The sequence below is a fragment of the Peromyscus eremicus genome, chromosome 4 (genome assembly GCF_949786415.1).
Source record: "Peromyscus eremicus chromosome 4, PerEre_H2_v1, whole genome shotgun sequence".
In the NCBI taxonomy this organism is placed as follows: Eukaryota; Metazoa; Chordata; class Mammalia; order Rodentia; family Cricetidae; genus Peromyscus; species Peromyscus eremicus.
The window spans coordinates 56159936-56178808 of NC_081419.1; positions in this window are offsets into that span (position 1 = coordinate 56159936).

Here is an 18873-nt window from a genome sequence, read left to right on the forward strand (position 1 = left end):
TGGACTATGAGAGACCCATGAGGCTAAACCATGGAAGGCTTTTTATGGATACAGCAGATCTTTGAAATTCTCAATCATGGACAGTACCAGACACTTAACAGGTTCCAATTCAAAATTAAGTTTGAAAAGAGGAGGGTGTTTTTTTTCATTACCTCAGATCCACAAAGGACTCAAGTAATTTTGACAACATATAACCCTTATTTTTCTTGGAACCACCGAGGTGTCCGTCATAATCTGCATCAATCTGGGTGCTGTGCCTGTTCAGTTCTTACAAGAAGAAACTGGACCCTAATGGTACAAACACATGAGTGTAGCACAGGTCTTCACTTACTTTCATACTACTTTGTGTCCTCCCCTTCCCCCAAATCCAATCTGGTCCTCAACTTTGCTAATTAAGTGTAGGGCTGAATATATTCTACTACCTCTCATAGAATGAACTGAAATGACCTTTCTGATCATTAGAGGTTTGCTTTTTTCCCCCTGAGCATATTCTGCTTAAAGGAAATCCCTCCACAGAGAAATTTACAATGTAGCCTCTAGACACACAGCACTACCACCCACCACAGCAGCTCTGATCTAGAAGGAAACTACTCTAATAAACTGATTTAGAGAATTCATGGGATTTCTGAATTTTTTCTAGCTTAAGCCATTTATGAGTTAGGTTCAAAGACAGATTAAACATCAGTTAATTCTGCGTCTCTTACACTACCTAATTAATTCTTTAATCACTGAAGCTTTTCCTAAAAAAGGAAGGCCCATACTTGCTTTCTGTTCACTAGGATTTACTGATATGTCACAAGAGGCAAAGTCCTGTTTGAATCCACTCCTCTACCCATGTGCTAAGTTTTAAGAAAATCCTTTCAAAGTTTGTGCTGTGGTAAGCCTTCAAATGTCTTTTCTCATGTTCATCTGGGAGATGTAAGAAAAAGTGTAATGAGCCTGGGGGGTTGTTGAAATCCATCAGAGGCCTTTGTGTTCCATCAACCTCCCACGTTAGTAATCACAGACTTAAAAAACAAGGGAAATTTGACAGAACAGCCCTCAAAGACACTAGTTCTGATCAGCTGTATTGCTAATAACCACTTCTTCTTGGAAGCAGGCCAGCCATGAACAAGTTAGAGATGTTAGGGATGGTTAAAAAAAAAAAACAAAGTCGGGCGGTGGTGGCGCACACCTTTAATCCCAGCACTGGGGAGGCAGAAGCAGGCGGATCTTTGTGAGTTCGAGGCCGCCTGGTCTATAGAGCGAGATCCAAGAAAGGAGCAAAGCTACACAGAGAAACCCTGTCTCGAAAAACAAAAAACAAACAAACAAACAAACAAAAAAAGCAATCTATTAAATACAGTGCACAATTCACAGAAAATGTAGCTCATTTTTACACGTAAGGATGTTTTGCCTTCATGTACTTTAAGTGCACAATCTGAGTGGCTGGTGACAGGAGAGGTCAGCAAGAGGCTATCTAGTCCCCTGAAACTGGTATTACAAATGGTTGTGAGCCACCATGTGGGTGCTTGGAACCGAACCCAAGTACTCTGCAAGAGCAGCAAGCGCTCTTAACCTCCTGTCCACCTCTCCAGCGGCTTACCATGTTTTAAGTAACTCAATTCATGCTTCCCCAAATCATTCTCCGCTTGCCTCAGATAAACGTTAGCGGGTATAATGGATAAAATTGTCTTACAGCAAGCGAAAATAGCTGGCACAGTGTACCACAGGGCCTGCGGCTTGCCAGGGGCAGTGGCTGCAGACCCATGTTTGGGACTTAGGAATAAATAGTACAGGTGTTTAGAGTTAGGATTAAGGATGAGAGATAAACACACACCATGGGAGCACTCGGGCTAAGGCACAAGACAAAGGTTCAGTCAAGTCGATTAAGAACCATAAATGAAAACGTAACAAAAGTTGGCCAGCGGGAATGAGGCAAGAGCCTTACTACAGTTTATTCATGCCAGCCCTGGGTCCTGGGTAGCCGACTGAGAAAGTCCCACGGCTTTGAGAGCCCATAGAGATGCGTGCCGGGAGCACCGCACCGGGAGGAGCAGGGGACTCTGGAACCGGGATTGGGGAGACACGGCCCAGGGAGCTCCCGAAGATCCGGGAGCACCAAAGCCCAACAATCGCGCACTCCCCGCCACCAGCGCCAGGCCCAGCCCGCTCACACCGCACCGCGCGGGCCGCCGGTGGAGACACCGCAGCCACGCGAGGAAAGCGAGGGCCAGCACCCACTCGCACGCCCCTGCCCTCTACACGCGATCTGGCAGCCCGCCGCCCCCACTCTGGCTCCTCGTCTAGCCCGAGTCTCCAGAGTTCGGTAATTACCTAAAGCTCCACCGTGCCGCCATCACACCGGAAGAGCGTCACTTCCCCTTCCCGGGTGAAGGCAGAGCGAGAAATTCGTGAAAACCCGATAGTGAATTGACTCTAGTATGTTATACATTAATGATGATACCGTATAGCAATACCAGAGTCAAAGCAATCCAGCTAGCCACACTCTCCCTCCTTACCAAGACCCTGCGAAAATAGAAGTCCCTGTGAACTACAAAGTCCAGAATCCTCTGGTAGCGCGGACGGAAATGAGACGTAATACTCTGGCAAAGATGACCGCGGTGCATCATGGGAATTATAGTTCGGACAGGGGTAGGCGTTCACAGAGAAACTTGATTTTGTGAACTAGGTTTCAAGGCATACATCCTGTTCTAACACTAATAATCTATTACTGTAAAAAGTAGCTCTAAGTAGTTACTTTCCGTTAGCTTTTTTTCTTCTTCAGCTTAACGTTAAGATACATATGCACGCCTTTAATCCCAGCACTCGGGAGGCAGAGGCAGGTGGATCTCTGTGAGTTCGAGGCCAGCCTGGGCTACCGAGTGAGTTCCAGGAAAGGCGCAAAGCTACACAGAGAAACTCTGTCTCGAAAAAAAAAAAAAAAAAAAAAAAAAAGATACATAGTAGGACCGGGCAGCTGTGGTGCACTGGGGAGGCAGGTGGATCTCTGTGAGTTCGAGACCAGCCTGCTCTGTAGAGCAAGTTCCAGGACAGGCTCCAAAACTATGCAGAGAGACTCTGTCTCAAAAGGAAAAAAAAAAAAAAAAGATACATACTAGGCAAGAACTCTACCACAGAACCTTATTATAAAGATCTTTAAAAGAGTAGAGATCCCTTTCAGACTTTCGACAAAAACTTTACCAAAAGTATGTTTGGCAAAAAAAGAAAGTGACAAAATGTTAGCATCCATTAAGTTCCAAGATTTTAAAATCAACTGAATGGAAGATAATCTGATCATAAATGGCATGACGTAATGACAAGAATATTAAAGACCCAACATGGTGGGGGCTTTCTCCCAGCCCTTGGGAGGCCAAAGCTGGCAGACCTCTGTGAGTTCCAAGACAGCCAGAGCTACATAGTGAACCCCTGTCTCAAAAAAAAAAAAAAAAAAAAAAAAAAGCAAATTGTAACATAGATTGTCTTAGGTGAAGGTACCAACTGCCAAGATTAGGGTAAGGAGAAGACTAATTTGCAGGGTTGGAAAGTAAAATCTGTAAGAGTTCACATCACTGGCATCAATTATACTGCTTCCTTAATCTTTGATTTTTCAGTGTTACCAAAATCTAAGCTTTATAGTACTTGCTAATGTGATTGGAAATCTCTTCCTAAGACAACAACATCTTTATATCTCCAAACGTTTATATCTCTTGGTTTTGTAGCATGACCTAATTGGTCTTACAATAAAAACCTGGAGCCTAATATCGGAGTACATGCAGAGAGATCAGAGAAACAAAGGAACAAGCCACCAGAGAAATTTACCACTGCCGTATTCTCAAGCAGGAAAGGAGTGATCCTGTCTCTACGAATCCTCAGACTGAATGGCTCCAAGATCCTGTCTCTTCCCGCCTTATATTCCTGTCTCCACCCAGCCACATCACTTTCTGTCTCAACCTCCCAAGTGCTGGGATTAAAGGCTGGGATTAAAGGTGTGAGCCACCACTGCCTGGCCTCTATGGCTAACTTTGGCTGGCTTTGCCCTCTGATCTTCAGACAAGCTTTATTTGTTAGAGCTTCTCTAAGAATTCTGTTTTTTTAAAAAACAGAGACAGGGTTTTACTATACAGCCCTGGCTGGCCTGGAACTCACTGTGTTGTCCAGGGTGGCCTTGAACTCGGAGATCCTCCTGGGCTCTGCCTTCCAAGTGCTGGCATCAAAGGCCTGTACCACTACACCTGGCTTCTCTATTATTGTTTTAAGGTGAGTGTGCTTTCAGCCTGAATAAGAATAAAAATCCTGTGTTGGGTAGTACATTTTTTTTTTTTTTTTTTTTTGGTTTTTCGAGACAGGGTTTCTCTGTGTAGCTTTGCACCTTTCCTGGAACTCACTTGTAGCCCAGGCTGGCCTCGAACTCACAGAAATCTGCCTGGCTCTGCCTCCCAAGTGCTGGGATTAAAGGCATGCGCCACCACCACCTGGCTGCCCTGCCCTTTTCTATGAGCTGCCACCAGGAGGTGTGGAGGGGATTAAGGGTGAGTCTTCCTTTTTCAAATCTGCAGTGTCCGGGAGCTTTGGTTTTAGTTGATCCCAAATGGCAAATTGACAACTGAGATCCATGTGTTGCCTGTAGTTTTGGTCATCCAGGGCTGAAGAAACAACTGTGATTAACAGGAGACCGGCCCCACTACAGTGAAGCCTTTGTCTTGCTGGGATAATTGATGCTGGTTAGCTGGAGATGAGAAATTAGGGCTGATAAAGAAGAAAACAGCATCAGCCAGTTGGTGGTGGTGCGCTACTTTAGTCCCAGCACTTTGGAGGCAGAGGCAGGCTGATCTCTGTGAGTTCATGACCAGCCTGGTCTACAGAGTAAGATCCAGGACAGGCAGGGCTACCCAGAGAAACCCTGTCTCAGAAAAAAGGAAAAGGAAAGAAAAGAATAGCATCAGTTGACGTGAACTGTCTCAAGTGAGAGATGTATAACTTCAAGTAGAAAAGCTGGAGGGACAGAGACATCTGAGCCCTTTGACATTGGACATGAAGCAGAATTTAACATTGCTTTGTTCGTTCTTGCTTTGGTTCAAATTTTCTTACTATGTTCCCATTTCTCCCTTCTTCCTAAATTCTAAGCCATTATATGTTGGAAATACGTAATTTGCATTTTGATTTTACAGGGGGTTATAATTAATAGATTTCCTAGAGTCTCAGAAGAGACTTTAGACTTTTAAACAGTATTGAGCTTGAAAGACTACGGTGATTTTTGGAGTGGAACTAAATGCATTTTGCATTATGATATGATCATGAGCCTGCGGGGGCCAAGAAGTGTATGTAGTGTCTTGAATGAGATGCCCCCAAAGTCTTGGGGATTTGAATACTCAGTTTCTGGTTGGTGGCACTGTTTGGATAGTTTTATGAGGTATGGCTTTGCTGAAAAAAATCACTGGGGGAAGGGCTTTGAGATTTCAAAACCCACATGCCATTCCCAGTTAATTCTCTATGCTTCCTGATTGCAGTTTGGAGATGTGAGCCCTCAATTGTGTGCTCCAGTGGTCATCCCCCCAACCTTCCATCATGGACTCTTTTTCTTCTGCAACCATAAGCCCAAACAAACTCTTTCTTCTATAAGATTACCTTGGTCATAATACTTATCACAGCAACACAAAAGTAACTAAAAGCACTACTGTATGAATCATGGATCCTATTATTTATTCACAAACTATCCACTCATCCAAGTTACTTCACACTCTGTACTTCCTAATATTTAAAAGAGCAATACTAACAATCACTTTCACTGTAGTTTTAAGTATTGAACTAGTTGATGACAGACATGACACATTCAGGATGACCAGTAAGTGTGTCACCTCTTAATTTCATGTTCAAGGTGTTTGTCCATTGTTAATGGTTTATTAAATTGTTAAAATATTTGAGCTAATACATTTTAGTTGTAATGGAGGTGAGACAGATGAGGGTACCCACCACCGTGGGGCACTGGGCAGATATTACACTTTGTTTAAGCACCACTCAATTCTGTTAAAAAACCACTGTCATTGTTAATAATTCTTTCAGCCTGATCATAATCAGTCCTTTTCATGTTCATGTCTCTTTAAACAAGCAAGTGTTGGGTGATGAAGTGATTTGACTCCTTGATTGGCAGCTGTTAAACTCTCCTTTGTTTTCCTGGCTGTCTTAAGCAAGAGGACTATTAGTCAACCAGCACAGATAGCCCTGTGTCTTTTGTTGTTGTTGTTGTTTGTTTTTTGTTTTTCGAGACAGGGTTTCTCTGTGTAGCTTTGCGCCTTTCCTGGTTCTCGCTCTGTAGACCAGGCTGGCCTTGAACTCACAAAGATCCGCCTGGCTCTGCCTCCCAAGTGCTGGGATTAAAGGCATGTGCCACCACCGCCCAGCGCCCTGTGTCTTCTTAAACTTTTTTCTGTTCACAACCTCTCTTTGCCCAAGAAAATGGTACATAGCCCAGGTAATAGGCATGTAAAATAGGTGAACTAGTTCTAACTGTATAACTCAAACCACCTCTAATTCCAATGGTTGATTGATCCTGTTATTGATGCTTTCTATTGCACTTTCAATTTCAATTAGTGTGTGACTTTTTAATTGCTTCCATCTGTCGATTAAATTTCTCTGTTAGCGTGTTGAATCATTTCTCTTTGTCTTCTTGAAGTTCAAGTTTCCTACTGGTTGCTATTTGGTTGGTTTTTGGCACATGCTGTGACCATGAGGCAAGGCTAAACTTCCTAAAATGGATTGATGCTTGTTGCCATGAGACTTCATATGGGATTTGAAGAATTAGGTATTTGTTCCAGTTCTTGGAATATGGCTTTTCTTGGTGCGCACCTTTCCAGAGATCTTAGCAGCTTGCTTATCTTGTGTATGTGTGAGCTTCTGCTGACTTCCACTCTTTCAGCACTAGACGGGATTTATCCTAAGCCTACTGCTTGTGTGCTGTCGCTGTTTCAGCATGAGATCCATCCAAGGCCAGGTTGGTCTCATATTTGTAGAGGGTGTGTAGTCAGATTTTTCTTTGGGCTGCTAGCTCACAAATAATGACATGGAGACTTATTATTAATTTTGAAATCTCAGCCTTAGCTTAGGCTTGCCCCACTAGCTCTTATAACTTAAAATAACCTGCCTTTATTAATCTACATTTTACCATGTGGCTTTTTGCCTTTCTTTTATTCTGTATGTCTGACTTCCTGCTTCTCCATGGCATCTCCTGCATACCTCAATTCATCTCCTCTTCTTTTCTCTCCCGGGAAGTCTAGCCTATACCCCTAGCTATTGGCTGTTCAGCTTTTTACAGCAATACACCTTCATACAGTGTACAAATATCCCACAACAATGGTGTTTTAGACAGGTTCCCAGAAAGGGTAGTCCATCTCCACCAGCCTATCCCTAGGGGTCAGAATAGGCTCAGTGCATCATCCATAGTCATTGAGCTTTGTAAGGCATAGGCGGATTCTGCCAGTTTCGAATGTGGAATGTTTAATTTTTATTATCAACTTAATTGGAATTAGACTCACCTAGGAGGCACACCTCTGTGTGTGTCTTGAGGGAGTTTCCAATCTGAGGTGGGAGACCTACCCTGAATGTGAGTGTCATTCTCTCACAGGCTGGGGTCCCAGACAGAATTAAAAAAAGACAAAGAGAAAAAAAAAAAAAAAAAAAAAAAAAAAAAAAAAAAAAACAAGATGAGCACTGGGATTTCCCTTTCCTTGATTACTGTTTGGTACCACAGACCAAGCCTCTCCCATTGCCATACTTTTTCTATCGTGATGAAATGTGAGCCGAAATGAATGCTTTTTCCCTTAAAGGTCTTGGTCAGGGATTTGGTTAGATCAATGAGAAAATAACTGATATAGGCTATAATCATTCTGTGAATGGACTAAGCCCAGGCTTCTGAACCAGGTCTCTACCCACCAATGCAATCAAATGCATCACACATCAGAGTCCACACACCACCCAGACCAGCGCGGTGCTGGGGCAGGTCCAAGGTCTGCACTGCTACCTGCTGCCTACTACTGGACACGTGGACAAAGACTTCTACAATCAACCATAGGTGGGGCTGACTGGAATAGAGATCCAATAGATCGAGGCCACCTGTTTTTGCCCAGGATTGGGGCTGTCAAAAGGCTCTGTCTATAGGTAGGCAATGGGAGGGGGAACTAACTTTTTGTTCTGTTTCACCATCCCAGCACTAAGTTCCAGGGCAGATACTGTGATCACTCCCCTCCTCTACATCTAGTGCATAGTGTCTTGTTGCCTGTTGTTTTGCTGTCCTGCTAAAAGAAGTCCTGTGGCCATTATGAGTGACTCTAACTTGGGTCACACATGGATCTCATCATTTGAACAACCTTCACCCTTCACAGCCTCAAAGTGCACCCACACCCCTGCCATTGCTGGCAGTGATGTGTGCCAAATCATGAGTTGAGTCTGTCCCACCCGAATGCAGGTCCTGGAACAGGTGTAAGAAACCATGAACGTGAGAACTAACCTGGGGACAGCTTTCCTGCATAAGCTTGGGGAATGAATGATGGAGATTATCCTTTTGTCACTGAGGCTGGCACCAAGTTAGGCCACCTGAGTGTCTTAGGCCCACTCTAAAGGCAGAGTGATGTAGGCCAAAACTTGATTCTGTCCCACTAGGTACAAGTCTATGTCTGTGCTAGGGCAGTTCTAGAGCCTCTGTCTGAAAGTTCTTGCATGGTACTCGATCTTTGGTTTTTCTATGGTGGAGCCTGGCACTGGGTTCCAAGTAGTGCTACTACTCATAAACTGCTCCCCAGTTGGTGGGAGTCTTGCTAGTCTCTCTACTGCCCCATGTTGGAAGCGGTCTCATTAGTTGGCTTATGCAGTTCCAGTAACTGAACCTGTAGTTCTTGGATTGGGTCACAGGGTCTGTACCACACTAGGGTATACTGTGCTGGACTTGGCTTGGGGATAGGGGTTGTGAGGTATGTCCTACTCTTGGTTTTAATATGTTGGGTCTTGGGTATCATGCTGAAGGTCTGGACTTAACTCTCTTTCCCTTGGCAAGTGAAAAAACTCTGTAAGGTGCTTTTGAGGGCTAGGTGACACTGGCAGTGCCCTTCTTCCTGCTTCCTCCTGTGGATTTCTTCCTCTGCTCTTCTTTCCTTCTATCACACTAAAAGCACTCACTGTGGTATCTTACCTGGACTCTTGGTTACCTTTCTATTGCTGTGAAGAGACACCATGACCAAGACAACTTATAGAAGAAAGAGTTTGTTTGGGGCTCAGTTCCAGAGGGTTAGAATCCATGACCCTTATAGCAGGGATCATGGCAGCAGGCAGGCATGCATAGTGCTGTAGCAGTAGCTGAGAGCTTATATCCTTGTCTGCAAGTAGGAAGCTGAGAGAGCTAACTAGGAATGGGGTGGATTTTTGTAACCCCAAAGTCCAGTGACATACCTCCTCCAACAAAGCCATACCTCCTAATCCTTCCCAAACAGTTCCACCAACTGGGGACCAAGTATTCAAATATATGAGCCTATGGGGGGCATTCAAACCACCAAATCTGGGATTTTTAGCTTTAATGACTAAGTAATTTTAGCACTAATGACTAAGTAGCATTAAGTAATAAACACGACTAGCTGTCCAACCTGATGTATCTATGGGGAGATGTCCAACAGAGGATCATCATCTTCCATTATGTTATGCTTATCTGCCATCTTTCCAAAGCACATTTCATATCACCTAGTGTCCCATGGTGAGGATCCCCCCCCCCCCCGCCCTTTTTTGAAGACAAATTTTTTTCTGTATAACAGCCCTAACTATCCTGGAACTCACTCTATAGACTAGCTTGGCCTTGAATTCACAGAGATCCACCTGTCTGCCTCTCAAGAGCTGGGGTTAAAGAAGTGTGCCACCATGCCCAGCTAGGATTCCTTCTTTAGAGTAACATGATGAAGCCATTCAAATGACCTTAGCTCTTGATCCAGAGTCTCAGGCACCTGAGATTCTCCCCCCGAGAGTCTATAAATGCATTTTTTTCTATTGCTGACATTGTTGACACCATAGGCTCTGCCAGATCATATAGTCTGGATGTCTAGGATCTTGCAACACAGCTCAGACTTACTTCAGGGCCCTTTCCTGTACTACATGGTAGAGCTGGAAACTTATGTCCCAGATATATCCCTAGTAGAATGCAGTGTTTATAGAACTCCAAGCACTATGCTGTGCTCTCTCCTTTCTTGCTGGGATGAGAAATGCAGCAATTTTCTTTTTACTTTGAAGGGGACCTTTTAGCCCTTCTGTGAATACTGGATCCATAAACTATTTAATGAAGGGACAAGTTCCTGATTTTCCACATGGTTCATTTCTTACTCTGGAGCACAATGGTTTCAGTTCATTGCCCAGCTTTTGCTCAGTCTGTTTGGTCAGCCTGATAAAATGGATCAATAGAACATTCTACAGGATAGCCAGATGATGCAGGTGCCATTGTACTGAAGGGAAAGAAGAAAGAGGAAGAGGAAGAGAGGGGAAGGAAGGGGAAAGAAAAGATGGAGAGACAGACGGACTGGTAGATTAAGCTGAATAACATTATGACTTTTAATGACATAACCATCTGTCTTAGTTTGCTTTCTATTGCATTGATAACCACCATGACCAAAAGCAACTTGGAGAGGAACAGGTTTGTTTGGCTTGTGTGGTAGTATTGTGTTCCCCAAAATATTGTGTACCCTAATAAACTTATCTGGGGTCAGAGACAGAACAGCCACTAGATACAAAGGCTAGAAAATGGTGGCACTCACACCTTTAATCCTAGCATTCCAGAGACAGAAATCCCTCTGGATCTCTATGAGTTCAAGGCCACATTGGAAACAGGCAGGCATGGTGACACACACCTTTAATCCCAAGAAGTGAGCTTTTAATCCCAGGGAGTGATGGCAAAAACAGAAAGATATATAAGGCATGAAGACCAGAAACTAGCAGCATTTGGCTGGTTAAGCTTTCAGGCTTCTAGCAGCAGTTCAGCTGAGATTCATTCTGGATGAGGACTCAGAGGCTTCCAGTCTGAGGAAACAAGACCATCTGAGGAATTGGCAAGGTGAGGCTAGCTGTGGCTTGCAATGCTTCTCTGATCTTCCAGCATTTACCCCAATACCTGGCCTCAGGTTTGATTTTATTAATAAGAACTTTTAAGACTCGTGCTACAGGATTGGGCATCCACATACAGTGCATTATCAACAAAGTCGGGGCACAAACCCAGAGGCAGGAACCAAAAGAGAAACAATGACGGATATTTATTTTACTATATGTATAATATATAGTAAATATATTTATTCATATATAAATGTATTTATTAACCATATTCCTAACTTTCTTTAGGTTAGCACTCTGGAATTGCTGGCCATATTGTCATTGTAATTCTCTAACTTTGGAGATTAAATGTTGACTCGGTCTCTCTTGCCTCGGGGCCCCATGATCATCACTGTTACCAAAGAGTCAAGTTCCATAAACCTCCCCTAACCTGCAGGGAAAAGCCAGCATTGGATCCTTAAAGATGTTGGTGTGCCAGTGTCTTCCCGATGGTCTTGGCAAACAGTGTATTTTGGCCCTTCTTAAAAAACAGCATTATAATGTTTTCTGTCCTTATACCTACTCTAGCATGCCCACTTTCCCAGGCTTTTCTAGTCTTTCTTTCATGGTCAGCTGGGACAATTTGGGCATTTCAGTTTCCCCCAGACCACTTTCTCCCGGAGCCTTGTCACCTTAGTAACAAATCCTTCCATCCCTTAGAATCCTTTCCAAAATGCTTAGTCCTGTGCCTAAGGAGCATGGACAGTGTCAGCAAACTCCCTTAATAAGTACTATGTTCTAGCGAAAAGTTTTAGCATTGAGTTACTGTATTGTATCAGGGAGTAATTGTGTCTTTGTACAACCTAAAGTGGGCTCTGCTATGCACTTCAGATAATAGGGAACCAGTATCAATCCAAGTTACCACCTGGAACAGCTATTATTGGATGTCAACTTGACTACATCTGGAATGAACTAAAATCCAGAAATGGAGGGCACGCCTGTGAGAGATTCTTTTGCTTGGTTTGGAGTGGGTGAATCCTCTTCCAGTCTAGACATCGGAGGTAGGAAGACACACATCTTTGATCCGGATTTTGAGGCAGGAAGACACACCTTTAATTTAGGCCATACCTTCTGCTGGAAGCCTATATGAAGATGTAGAAGAAGGAAACTTTTGCTCTTTGACTGCTTGCCCTCACCTTGCTAACACATCCATTCCTTCACTGGCATTAACGCCTACTTCTTTGGGTTTCTAGCATGTGCTGAAGATCAGCTGAGACATTCAGCCTTGTGGACTGAGCAACTATTGGATCTTGGGTTTTCTGTTCACAGCTAGCCATTGTTGGATTAGCTGGACTGCAGCCTCTAAATCATTCCAATAAATCCCCTCTCTTTCTCAGAGAGGGAGAGAGAGTGTGTGTGTGTGTGTGTGTATATATATATATATATATATATATATATATATATATATATATATATATATATATCACTTACTCTTTGGGATAATTTTCAGTATCACAATATCATGTGGGCCCTCTCAGGAATTAAATAGACTTCTGAGGCAAAGACATCAGTGGTAGGAAAAAGCAGGAAGCAGAACTGATCAGGAAATATCAACATACAACAATGCAGAACTGACAGATTCTCTGAACCTGCAACAGAGAAGTCAGAGCAAGGAATATCCATTAGAAGAGCCTTGATTGAATGAAAGAGTGGCTCTTTGTACTACATCTTGGTTGGCCAATAGCTGGGTTATCACAGGGAAACAGGGTCTGTATTCTGAGGCATGCTTGAAGCTGTTAAATATAGACACTGAAGGGTCTGAACTGTGGTGGTATTGTGTTCCCTGAAATATTGTGCACCCTAATAAACTTATCTGGGGTCAGAGAACAGAAGAGCCACTAGATACAGAGGCTATAAAATGGTGGCACTCACACCTTTAATCATGGCATTCCAGAGACAGAAATCCCTCTGGATCTCTGTGAGTTCAAGGCCACATTGGAAACAGCCAGGCATGGTGACACACACCTTTAATCCCAAGAAGTGAGCCTTTAATCCCAGGGAGTGATGGCAGAAAGCAGAAAGATATATAAGGCATGAAGACCAGAAACTAGCAGCATTTGGCTGGTTAAGCTTTTAGGCTTTGAGCAGCACAGTTCAGCTGAGAGGCATCCAGTCTGAGGAAACAGGATCAGCTAAAGAAATAGCGAGGTGAGGAAGCTGTGGCTTGTTTTGCTTCTCTGATTTTTCAGCATTCACCCCAATACCCGGCTCCAGGTTTGTTTCTATTAATAAGACCTTCTAACAATTCTTGCTACACTGAACATTGGAAGAAACTGTTTCTGTCTTCTACAAAGTGGTAGAGAGATGATGGAGGCAATCAGGTTTGTTTTGCATGAGCCAAATTTCTTAGTGCAACACAGTCTCAAGGCTAGCAAGGGAAAAACCTGTCATGTCAGAAGAGATATTTAACCTTCTGTTGTGGAATAATATTTCTGTACACTGTGAAGATGTGTCTTTGCCAAGGCACCTTCTGATTGGTTTAGTAAAGAGCTGAATTGCCAATAGCTGGGCAAGGAGTGGTTAGGCAGGACTTCCGGGCAGAGAGGAAAGAGATGAATCTGGGGTGTGAGCGGGGAGAGAAACACCAGAGACAGAAATGAAGCAGGACATGTAGGAGGAGAGGTAAAAGCTGCAAGCCACACGGCAGCACTTAGATGAATAGAAATGGGTTAATTTAAGTTATAAGAGCTAGTTAGAAACAAGCCTAAGCCAAAGCCAAGCTTTAATAATTAATAAAAAGTCTCTGCATTGTGCTTTGGGGGCTAGTGGTCCAAGAAATCCTGCTACAACCTTCCCGAGGCAAAGTCAAATAAAACATTCAGAAACTAAAGATTCTATGGGATGGCCACGGAGATTTGTCACTGTCCTCAATGTCCATATTAGTTCTTAAAAAATTTTAATATAATGTGAATATAAATTATCTTAGCAATTTCATAAGGGTTTTATCAATGTTCCCCATGAAGTAAGACCTTATTATAGCTAGTTATCCTTCCCTATACTCCCTCCTCCACTATGCCTTAGTATTTTATTGTAAATTCCATACATGAATATCAATTCTACTCCCATCTCTTCACCTCCAATTTTTTTTCCACTCACCCTGAATAATAAAAAGAAATTAAAAGGAAAGGACATGACTACTCCTAGGTATGGTGGGCGAGGGGAGTTTATTATATATTCATGGGAGAGCATAGCTAGAGGCAGGGACATAGGGTTCAGAGGATTTAGGGTGGACACAGCCTTAGCCATGTGAGGAGAGGCTCAGGAGGGGAATAAGGTGCAGTAGCCAGGAGGCCCAAAAGAGAGTTGACAAGACCAAAAAAAAAAACAAAACAAAAAACAACAACAACAACAACAAAAAAAACCAAAACCAAAACCAAAAACAAAAAAACAACCAAAAAAAAAAAAACCCCAAAGAAACAAAAAAAAACAACAAACAACAACAACAACAACAAAAACCAAAGGGAAAAAAAAAACAAAAAAAAAAAAACAAAGACTGTGCCCACAGTACATTCTTAGTCCAGAGCACCAAGCAGAGTTCTTGCTGGGCTCTGAGACCAAGCCTAGGGAAGGGACACCAACACTACCCTGCTGCCTAAACAAGAGTTCTCCTTTAAACCTTAGAATAAAACTGAACTTTTTGAAACCTAACAACCCCACTTTTCCCTCCCAGCTTTCTGTGTTCTCTCTCTCTCTCTCTCTCTCTCTCTCTCTCTCTCTCTCTCTCTCTCTCTCTCTCTCTTGAAATCCACACTTTGCACTACCTGTATATGCCTTGCTTTCTTACACACTCCAGGATCACCTGCTGGGGTGTCACCACCCCCGGTCTCACATCAATGATCACTCCAGAAACGTCCCCACAGGCTCATCTATAAGCTACTCTGGTGGGACATTTTCTTAATTGAGTTCCCCCCTCTTTTCAGATGACTTTAGCTTGTGTCAAGTAACAATAAACTAAGCAACACAACATGTATATGCATATATTTTAAGATGCTTCTGCAGTAGTAAGTTTCCATATGGCGTTTCCAAAAATTTGACATTATCCCAGTTAGAGCAGCTAAGATCCAAAAACAAATGCCAACAAATGCTGGTGTGGATGTGGGGAAATAGACCACTTATTCATTGCTGGTGGGAGTGCAAACTGGTACAGCCACTATGGAAATCAGTGTGGAGGTTCCTCAGGAAGCTGGGAATAGATCTACTATAGGACCTAGTTATACCACTTCTGGGCATATATCCAGAGCCTTTACATCCTACCACAAAGACACTTGCTCATACATGTAATTGCTGCTGTATGCACAGAAACCTAGAAATGGAAACAACTTTGATGTTGATCAGCTGATGGATGGGTAATAAAAATGCAGAATACACAGTGGACTATTATTCATCTGTAAAGAAAAATGAAATTTACAGGTAAATGGATGGAGCTGGACACCATCATTCAGAGGTAACACAGACCCAGATAAACAAATATTGCATATTCCCTCTCACATATCAATGCTAGATTTGAAACTTTAGATATGTGTGTTAAATTGGGGTACCTATAGAAGTCAGGAAACTATTAATGGACCATAGGAGGTGCTTCTAAGGAAGGGGGACAGAACATGTGTTATGAAGGGAGAAAGGGGAATAATGGAGCAGGAAGGGTTAAATGGGGTCAGGGATGGGAGGATAGGGTGGAGGGAGTCTTATAGGGGAGGATAACTAACCATAATAAGGTCTTACTTCATGGGCAGCATTGATAAAACCCTTATGAAATAGCTAAGAGAATTTTACTTTCCTTCATTCTGATAGTAGTAGTAGTGTATTAAATTGATCACAGCCATTTGGTTTTATTTCTGAATAAATTTCAGTTTTATTCTAAGGTTTAAAGGAGAACTCTTGTTTAGGCAGCAGGGTAGTGTTGGTGTCTCTTCCCTAGGCTTGGTCTCAGAGCCCAGCAAGAACTCTGCTTGGTGCTCTGGACTAAGAATGTACTGTGGGCACAGACTCCTGTGATAGGCTTGCTTTAAAAACTTCAGTTTGCACCAAAGAAACAATTCAGGACTTCCAGGGCTCTTTTCTGCCCTGAAGTGGATGAAAGATTTAATCAAATCCAACTGTATGAACCAAGGTCCCATGAAAGAAAAAAATAATTGTAATAAACTTAAACAAACAAGGATGTTTTCAAATGTGATTCTTTACCCAGAGAACTTTCAGTTTTAATGTTCTGTTTTTCTATGAAGATACATGATAGCTCATTTCTCCTCTCTTCTGAAGTTATTTCAAATCCTTAATTTAGTACAGCATGTCTTAGGAATTGAGTTCTCTCTAACACATAAGAATCAAGAAAATGCTATTTTTATCGTTTCCTTACTTTCACAGGGATATAATCTCATAAATTCATATGAATAATTTCTCCTTTTTAGACAGGATATAATTTGACAAGTCAATAATGCAATGAAATTATATGTGAAGGGTTGCCTTTGCAAATAGGTATTATATAAACATATACCAACAAGGGCTGACTTATATGTGGAGAGCAGTGGTGGGTGACTTTAGTGACTGACATTAACTGTGAAGGCCAGACAGATGAGGAATGATCATTACCTTGGAATGCTAAACTGATATGAAGATCTTTGGTATTCTCTTTTCCAATGAAGGCTGGATTCCAGCTTGTAGAGAATATAAAAGGCAGACGATAGAAGATATCGATTTTGCAGTTGTTACAGAGGGAGGGCAGAGTTGACACCCAGATGGGGGTCTGGAAATGTGAAAGGGTAATTAAGGTCTTCACTATGCCGAGAGACTGTTTTTGGCATTTTGGAGAAGATAGGCAATAGGGAGTGGGCAGAGGGTGCTAACTGTGTGCAGGGTTCAAGGAAGAGCTTTCCCACCTAAATGCCCCTGGAGTACCCTGAGAAATTTAAATTGTACTATCATTTTGGTTTAGAGGGATAGATTTCTATTCCCCCCACCCCAACCAACACTTTACCCAAGCCAGGCGGGGGAGGGGGGGTGGAGGGCGCTCTTGAAAAAGATAAGTTTAAGGAAATAAAGGATTACCCTTGCTTCCCAAATCTACTTTGTAATATGTCTGGTCCCATTACAATTACACCTAAGAACACATTTAATCTAAGTACAAAATAGATATAACCCTGTTTTTAAAAGCTAAGAGTACAGATTCCCGGAAGTGAATAGTCTTCTATTGAATTTTAATAATACTTCTTTTCCAGGCTGCCTAAATCTCAAATGATCACATTAGTCACACTGCAGAGCTAAAGCTTCGACTCACTGTTGAGTGAGTCAATTCATCTCACATGTTGGCTGTTTTAACAAGTGCTCAGTGCTTATGTAACCCACATGTAATAACTTAAGCGTGCTCCTGGAACTATTTTTGACAGCTTCCATAAAAACACTTTAATTGGGGTAGCCAGCAGCTTTTAACTGCCACAGGGGATGTTTTGATATGGGAAGTGGGTGGAAACAAAACAAAAGCTTCACTGAAGAGGGTTCTGATCTCTCCCTCAAACCTACCCCCACTTATGTTTTTCTTTCTGATGTTATTTCCAGAAAGCTGTTCTTTGCAGACAAATGTGAATGTTTCCAGAAAGTAAATAGTGCTGGTTTTTTTTTTTTTAAATGAAAGCAGAAACAGGAGAAAAGTTTGAAGGAGGCAAAATGGAGGTGAAGAGGAAAATGGAATCCAAGAGCAGAGAGCAAAGGTGAATTCAAAGGAACTGAGAAGTGTGAGGAGAGAAATGAGTGAAACAGTAGCTGTGGAGCTCTGAGTTAGAGGCTGGAGTGACCATCATAGCCTTATGATACAAAGACAAAAGGAATCTTCTTGGGGCACAAAGGGGTTGATCAGATAAATGTTGTACACCATCTCTCAGCAGTGACTGGGAAACAGGAGAAAACATACTAACCAAGCCTGTCTGCAAATGCTGGCCTCTGTACAGGAAGAGCAGGAGAACAATTCCAGCTATAGGGGGTGGTGGAACATGGTGGTAAATACATGATAGCTACAGCCAGAATGTCTAAATTCAAAGTTATTACTTGTTCATTATCACATAATACATGGAAAGATCACTTATTGTAGTTTCTGTGGATACTTAGCTGGATCCTCTGAGTCGTCATCTCGTAGACCACAAGGTTGCTACTGGCTGTTGTCTGAATCTTTGCCTCTACAAAATTCATCTGCTGAAACCCTGCACTCCAGAAGGCGACGACATTAGAAGATGGATGGGAGCTGTTAGGAAATGACTATGTCATGGAGTAGAGCCCGCAGGAATGGGGTTAGTACCTTATATAAGAGGTCCAAGGTGTCTGGCTTGCCCTTCCATCATCTGAGGACACAGCTAGAATGTGCCATCTATGAGAACAGCCATCACTGGCTACAAAATTGGCTAGTTCTTTGATGTTAGACTGATAGGCCTCCAGAATTGGGAGAAATAAGCGTTTGTTGTCCTTTGGTTTTGCTTTTCATTTGTTTGTTATTTATAAATCACCCAGCTTATGGCATTTTTGTTTTGGCAGACCAAACAGACTAATAAGGCACATCCCTGGGTTTACTCCTGTGGTGGCTGGCAGCTTTCAGGTCCTCCCTGGCTGTTATTCAAGGACTCTCCTTGCTGCTAATTTGGAACTCTTACTAGGTAGCTCCAGAGATGCTTCATTGGAATGAGCCGGTAGAAAAGGACAAGAGAACATTACTTATTCTCAGCAGAGATACCCTGCCATCCATTTTTACAATGCTCTTTGTTAGGATTGTGGTGGTGGTGGTGAGGGGGTGTGGGGGTTGAAAGG